Consider the following 8292-nt stretch of genomic DNA (forward strand, 5'->3'; position numbering starts at 1 on the left):
TTCACTTTCTGCCATAAGGGTGGTGTCATCTGCATATCTGAGGTTATTGATATTTTTCCCGGCAATCTTGATTTCAGCTTGTGTTTCTTCCAGTCCAGCATTTCTCATGATGTACTCTGCATATAAGTTAAATAAACAGGGTGACAATATACAGCCTTGATAAACTCCTTTTCCTATTTGGAACCAGTCTGTTGTTCCATGTCCAGTTCTAACTGTTGCTTCCTGACCTGCATACAAATTTCTCAAGTGGCAGATCAGGTGGTCTGGTATTCCCATCTCTTTCAGAATTTTCCACAGTTTATTGTGATCCACACAGTCAAAGGCTTTGGCATAGTCAATAAAGCAGAAATAGATGTTTTTCTGGAACTCTCTTGCTTTTTCCATGATCCAGCGGATGTTGGCAATTTGATCTCTGGTTCCTCTGCCTTTTCTAAAACCAGCTTGAACATCTGGAAGTTCACAGTTCACATATTGCTGAAGCCTGGCTTGGAGAATTTTGAGCATTACTTTACTAGCGTGTGAGATGAGTGCAATTGTGCAGTAGTTTGAACATTCTTTGGCATTGCCCTTCTTTGGGATTGGAATGAAAACTGACCTTTTCCAGTCCTGTGGCCACTGCTGAGTTTTCCAAATTTGCTGGCATATTGAGTGCAGCACTTTCACAGCATCATCTTCCAGGATTTGGAATAGCTCAACTGGAATTCCATCACCTCCACTAGCTTTGTTTGTAGTGATGCTTTCTAAGGCCCACTTGACTTCACATTCCAGGATGTCTGGCTCTAGGTCAGTGATCACACCATCGTGATTATCTGGGTCATGAAGATCTTTTTTGTACAGTTCTTCTGTGTATTCTTGTCACTTCTTCTTAATATCTTCTGCTTCTGTTAGGTCCATACCATTTCTGTCCTTTATCGAGCTCATCTTTGCATGAAATGTTCCTTTGGTATCTCTGATTTTCTTGAAGAGATCCCTAGTCTTTTCCATTCTGTTGTTTTCCTCTATTTCTTTGCATTGATCGCTGAAGAAGGCTTTCTTATCTCTTCTTGCTATTCTTTGGAACTCTGCATTCAGATGTTTATATCTTTCCTTTTCTCCTTTGCTTTTCACTTCTCTTCTTTTCACAGCTATTTGTAAGGCCTCCCCAAACAGCCATTTTGCTTTTTTGCGTTTCTTTTCTATGGGAATGGTCTTGATCCCTGTCTCCTGTACAATGTCACGAACCTCATTCCATAGTTCCTCAGGCACTCTATCTATCAGATCTAGGCCCTTAAATCTATTTCTCCCTTCCACTGTATAATCATAAGGGATTTGATTTAGGTCATACCTGAATGGTCTAGTGGTTTTCCCTACTTTCTTCAATTTCAGTCTGAATTTGGCAATAAGGATTTCATGATCTGAGCCACAGTCAGCTCCTGGTCTTGTTTTTGCTGACTGTATAGAGCCTCTACATCTTTGGCTGCAAAGAATATAATCAATCTGATTTCGATGTTGACCATCTGGTGATGTCCATGTGTAGAGTCTTCTCTTGTGTTGTTGGAAGAGGGTGTTTGTTATGACCAGTGCATTTTCTTGGCAAAACTCTATTAGTCTTTGCCCTGCTTCATTCCGTATTCCAAGGCCAAATTTGCCTGTTACTCCAGGTGTTTCTTGACTTCCTACTTTTGCATTCCAGTCCCCTATAATGAAAAGGACATCTTTTTTGGGTGTTAGTTCTAAAAGGTCTTGTAGGTTTTCATAGAACCGTTCCAACTTCAGCTTCTTCAGCGTTACTGGTTGGGGCATAGGCTTGGATTACTGTGATTTTGAACGATTCTATCATTTTTGAGATTGCATCCAACTACTGCATTTCGGACTCTTTTGTTGACCATGATGGCCACTCCATTTCTTCTGAGGGATTCCTGCCTGCAGTAGTAGATATAATGGTCATCTGAGTTAAATTCACCCATTCCAGTCCATTTCAGTTCGCTGATTCCTAGAATGTCGACATTCACTCTTGCCATCTCTTGTTTGACCACTTCCAATTTGCCTTGATTCATGGACCTGACATTCCAGGTTCCTATGCAATATTGCTCTTTATAGCATCGGACCTTGCTTCTATCACCAGTCACATCCACAGCTGGGTATTCTTTTTGCTTTGGCTCCATCCCTTCATTCTTTCTGGAGTTATTTCTCCACTGATCTCCAGTAGCATATTGGGCAGCTACTGACCTGGGGAGTTTCTCTTTCAGTATCCTATCATTTTGCCTTTTCATACTGTTCATGGGGTTCTCAAGGCAAGAATACTGAAGTGGTTTGCCATTCCCTTCTCCAGTGGACCACATTCTATCAAATCTCTCCACCATGACCCGCCCATCTTGGGTTGCCCCACCGGCATGGCTTAGTTTCATTGAGTTAGACAAGGCTGTGGTCCTAGTGTGATTAGATTGACTAGTTTTCTGTGAGTATGGTCTCAGTGAGTATGGTTTGAAGGTCGGGAAGGGCGGCGGTGAGGAGATACCCCTCGTCCAAGGTAAGGAGCAATGGCTGCGCTTTGCTGGAGCAGCTGTGAAGAGATACCCCACGCCCAAGGTAAGAGAAACCCAAGTAAGATGGTAGATGTTGCAAGAGGCCATCAGAGGGCAAACACACTGAAACCATACTCACAGAAAACTAGTCAACAAGAGAGATATGATACAGGTAAAATAGGTAAAATCAAAATACTATTTTGAAAACTCATTCCTTTCCCCTGAAATTGGCATTCTCTGGCAGTCATTCCACCATCATGGCTCATATAAAAAAGGAGAGAAGGATAAGGGGACTTCAGCAAAGTCCATACAGGACTTTCAAGGAAGTGAAAATGCACCATTCCAGCCCTGGCAGATTTTGAGGAGGGTCAAAAGATGGAATTCCAGCTGAGCTAAAGATGATGCTGTTGAAGTGCTGCACTCAATATGCCAGCAAATTTGGAAAACTCAGCAGTGGCCATAGGACTGGAAAAGATCAGTTTTAATTCCAATGTCAAAGAAAGGCAATGCCAAAGAATGTTCAAAATACTGTACAAGTGCAATCATTTCACACACTAGCAAAATAATGCTCAGAATTCTCCATGCTAGGCTCAACCGTACATGAACTGAGAATTTCCAGATGTTCAAATTGAATTTATAAACAACAGAGGAACCAGAGATCAAATTGCCAACATCTGTTGAATCATAGAAAAAGCAAGAGAATTCCATAAAAATATTGGCTTCATTGACTATGCTAAATAAAGCCTTTGACTGTGTGGATCACAACAAACTGGAAAATTCTTAAAGAGATGGGAATACCAGACCACCTGACCTTCCTCTTGAGAAACTTGTGTGCAGGTCAAGAAACAACAGTTAGAACCAGACACGGAACAATGGACTGGTTCAAAACGGGGGAAGGAGTATGTCAAGGTTGTATATTGTCACCCTGCTTATTTAACTTATATGCAGAGTACATCACGCGAAATGCTGGGTTGGATAAAGCACAAGCCGGAATCAAGATTGCCAGGAGAAATATCAATAACCTCAGATATGCAGATGACACCACCCTTATGGCAGAAAGTGAAGAAGAACTAAAGAGCCTCTTGATGAAAGTGAAAGAGGAGAGTGAAAAATCTGGCTTAAAACTCAGCACTCAAAAATGAATATCATGGCATCTGGTCCCATCACTTCATGGCAAATAAATGGGGAAATGAAACAGTGATAGACTTTACTTTCTAGGACTCCAAAATCACTGCAGATGGTGACTGCAGCCATGAAACTGCTCCTTGGAAGAAAAGCTATGACCAACCTAGACAGTGTATTCAAAAGCAGAGACCTTACTTTGCCAACAGAGGTCTGTCTAGTCAAAGCTATGGTTTTTCCAGTAGTCATGTATGGATGTGAGAGTTGGACCAAAGAGAAGGCTGAGCACTGAAGAATTGATGCTTTTGAACTGTAGTGTTGGAGAAGACTATTGAGAGTCCCTTGGACTGCAAAGAGATCAAACTAGTCAATCCTAAAGGAAGTCAATCCTGAATATTCATTCAGTTCAATTCAGTTCAGTTCAGTCGCTCAGTCGTGTCCGACTCTTTGTGACCCCATGAATTGCAGCACGCCAGGCCTCCCTTTCCATCACCAACTCCCGGAGTTCACTCAGACTCACATCCATCGAGTTGGTGATGCCATCCAGCTATCTCATCCTCTGTCGTTCCCTTTTCTTCTTGCCCCCAATCCCTCCCAGCATCAGAGTCTTTTCCAATGAGTCAACTCTTCCCATGAGGTGGCCAAAGTACTGGAGTTTCAGCTTTAGCATCATTCCTTCCAAAGAATACCCAGGACTGATCTCCTTTAGAATGGACTGGTTGGATCTCCTTGCAGTCCAAGAGACTCTCAAGAGTCTTCTCCAACACCACAGTTCAAAACCATCAATTCTTCGGCGCTCAGCCTTCTTCACAGTCCAACTCTCACATCCATACATGACCACTGAAAAAACCATAGCCTTGACTAGACAGACCTTTTTTGGCAAAGTAATGTCTCTGGTTTTGAATATGCTATCTAGGTTGGTCATAACTTTCCTTTCAAGGAGTAAGTGTCTTTTAATTTCATGGCTGCAATCACCATCTGCAGTGATTTTGGAGCCCCCAAAAATAAAGTCTGACACTGTTTCCACTGTTTCCCCACCTATTTCCCATGAAGTGATGGGATCAGATGCCATGATCTTCGTTTTCTGAATGTTGAGCTTTAAGCCAACTTTTTCACTCTCCACTTTCACTTTCATCAAGAGGCTTTTTAGTTCCTCTTCACTTTCTGCCATAAGGGTGGTGTCATCTGCATATCTGAGGTTATTGATATTTCTCCTGGCAATCTTGATTCCAGCTTCTGCTTCTTCCAGCCCATTGTTTCTCATGATGTACTCTGCATAGAAGTTAAATAGGCAGGGTGACAATATACAACCTTAATGGACCCCTTTTCCTATTTGGAACCAGTCTGTTGTTCCATGTCCCATTCTAACTGTTGCTTTCTGACCTGTATATAGGTTTCTCAAGAGGCAGGTCAGGTGGTCTGGTATTCCCATCTCCTTCAGAATTTTCCACAGTTTATTGTGATCCACATCGTCAAAGGCTTTGGCATAGTCAATAAAGCAGAAATAGATGTTTTTCTGGAACTCTCTTGCTTTTTCCATGATCCAGCGGATGTTGGCAATTTGATATCTGTTTGCTCTGCCTTTTCTAAAACCAGCTTGAACATCTGGAAGTTCACAGTTCACGTATTGCTGAAGCCTGGCTTGGAGAATTTTGAGCATTACTTTACTAGCATGTGAGATGAGTGCAATTGTGCAGTAGTTTGAGCATTCTTTGGCATTGCCTTTCTTTGGGATTGGAATGAAAACTGACCTTTGCCAGTCCTGTGGCCACTGCTGAGTTTTTCAAATTTGCTGGCATATTGAGTGCAGCACTTTCACAGCATCATCTTCCAGGATTTGAAATAGCTCCACTGGAATTCCATCACCTCCACTAGCTTTGTTTGTAGTGATGCTTTCTAAGGCCCACTTGACTTCACATTCCAGGATGTCTGGCTCTAGGTGAGTGATCACACCATTGTGATTATCTGGGTCGTGAAGATCTTTTTTTGTACAAGTCTTCTGTGTATTCTTGTCACCTCTGCTTAATATCTTCTGCTTCTGTTAGGTCCATACCATTTCTGTCCTTTATCGAGCCCATCATGGTCAAGAAAAGAGTCTGAAATGCAGTACTCGGATGCAATCTCAAAAACTACAGAATACTCTCTGTTCATTTCCAAGGCAAACCATTCAGTATCACAATAATCCAAGTCTATGCCCCAACCAGTAACGCTGAAGAAGCTGAAGTTGAACAGTCCTATGAAAACCTACAAGACCTTTTAGAACTAACACCCAAAAAAGATGTCCTTTTCATTATAGGGGACTGGAATGCAAAAGTAGGAAGTCAAGAAACACCTGGAGTAACAGGCAAATTTGGCCTTGGAATACGGAATGAAGCAGGGCAAAGACTAATAGAGTTTTGCCAAGAAAATGCACTGGTCATAACAAACACCCTCTTCCAACAACACAAGAGAAGACTCTACACATGGACATCACCAGATGGTCAACATCGAAATCAGATTGATTATATTCTTTGCAGCCAAAGATGTAGAGGCTCTATACAGTCAGCAAAAACAAGACCAGGAGCTGACTGTGGCTCAGATCATGAAATCCTTATTGCCAAATTCCGACTGAAATTGAAGAAAGTAGGGAAAACCACTAGACCATTCAGGTATGACCTAAATCAAATCCCTTATTATTTTACAGTGGAAGGGAGAAATAGATTTAAGGGACTAGATCTGATAGATTGAGAGCCTGATGAGCTATGGATGGAGGAGGTTCGTAACATTGTACAGCAGACAGGGATCAAGACTGTCCCCATGGAAAAGAAATGCCAAAAAGCAAAATGGCTGTCTGAGGAGGCCTTACAAATAGCTGTGAAAAGAAGCGAAAAGCAAAGGAGAAAAGGAAAGATATAAGCATCTGAATGCAGAGTTCCAAAGAATAGCAAGAGATAAGAAAGGCTTCCTCAGCGATCAATGCAAAGAAATAGAGGAATATTCATTATAAGGACTAAAGCTGAAGCTCCAGTACTTTGGCCACCTGATGCAAAGAGCCGTCTCATTTGAAAAGACCCTGATGCTGGGAAAGATTGAGGGCAGGAGGAGAAGGGGACGACAGAGGACGGACGAGATGGTTGGATGGCATCACAAACTCAATGGACAGGAGTTTGAGCAAGCTCCAGGAGATGGTGAAGTACAAGGAAGCCTGGCGTGCTGCAGTCCATGGGGTTGCAGAGTTGGACATGACTGAGTGACTGAACAACATCATCAAAAGAGGGGGAGCGGGAATTTGAGACAAGTGGATCCTGAGGGACATGGACTTCACTTGTGTCAGTATCGCAGCAGTGGAAGTAATGACAGTTTCCATGTATGAGCCTGCCTCATCTATCCCCTGGCTCTAATCAGAGAATGCATCCTTCCTTAGGAGGGCCCAAGAGATTGAAATAAAGAGGGTTTGAGTAAGAAATCCCCATTATCTTATCCTGCCAGAGTTGCTTCTTTTCAAAGTCTGGGAAAACAGGATAGAAATACAGATAATCAAGTAAATTGAATTCATAGTATTAATACTTTGGTATGATTTAGGAATACGTTTTATGATCCTTGGGATATTTTGTGTGTTTTTGTTTTTCAAGGTGTTCAAAATAAATATGGCATATTAGAAGGGGGGGAAGAAATAAACCAACAACCTTAAATCCAAAGCTGCTGAGTTGCACAACACCAGGAGGCCGCATTCTGGTGGAGTACTGTGGATGTTGTGCAGTACACTGATGTCCTTGGAGTGTGGAACAAGGTGGCCCTTTTTGGAATTTCTGAGATTGCTGTACAAGTAAACTTAGAAAACTCTTACTTAAAAAAAAAAATTTGAAAGAAACATTGGTGGTTTTATGAAGATGAAAATCCCAACAAACTGTTCTTGGGGGCAGCATATGCTAAAGTGACTTGATAATGCTGGGGGCACTATTTATACTTGGTCAGGTATTACTTTGGCCAACACATTCTTCTATGGGAGAAATTATTTCAAGACAGTAGCCTAAAAGATCATACCAGGTGAAGTAAAGGCTACTTGAGTTATGATAAAGAATTGTACCTTACCACTGAGCAAGACATTGTGTGGAAGGTTGTACAACTTAAAAATGAGTTCTGCAGAGCAGGTTGATAAATTAAAATGATTTACTTATTTAGTGATATCGGATCACAAGTACTTCCTCAACCATTTAATCCCAAAAGTCTAATAAGGGAACCTCTTTTTACTCCATGAACCTTCAAATAAGAGACCGTAAGGGTCAAGTAATAGAAGCAAAATGGAAGCTTCAATGGCAAACAAGTTGTTGACAGTTTTTCAAGACTTCGTTTGGAGCGTAATAGATTGGAGAGAATTGCAAGTTTGCCCTAAAGAGGCTGGAGGGTGTGGAAATGGATGGAAAGTAAGTGCTCTATGGCTGACTTCATTTACCTGTTGCCTGCTTGACCTCGAAATTGTTGAAAGTCAGCTTCTCACTGTTGAGCAAAATACACCTTAATGTTGTAGCTCTCAAGTATAGCTGGACAAATGGTCAAAAGGCATGCATAACTATTCAAACAATCATCTATACATTCTTTATAGTTATATAAGTATATAATAGTTAAATAATTGTAGGCATTTGAAAAATCATGTTAACTTTAAACACCTAGCATGTCAGTGCAAGTA

The sequence above is a fragment of the Bos indicus x Bos taurus genome, chromosome 27 (genome assembly GCF_003369695.1).
Source record: "Bos indicus x Bos taurus breed Angus x Brahman F1 hybrid chromosome 27, Bos_hybrid_MaternalHap_v2.0, whole genome shotgun sequence".
In the NCBI taxonomy this organism is placed as follows: domain Eukaryota; kingdom Metazoa; phylum Chordata; class Mammalia; order Artiodactyla; family Bovidae; genus Bos; species Bos indicus x Bos taurus.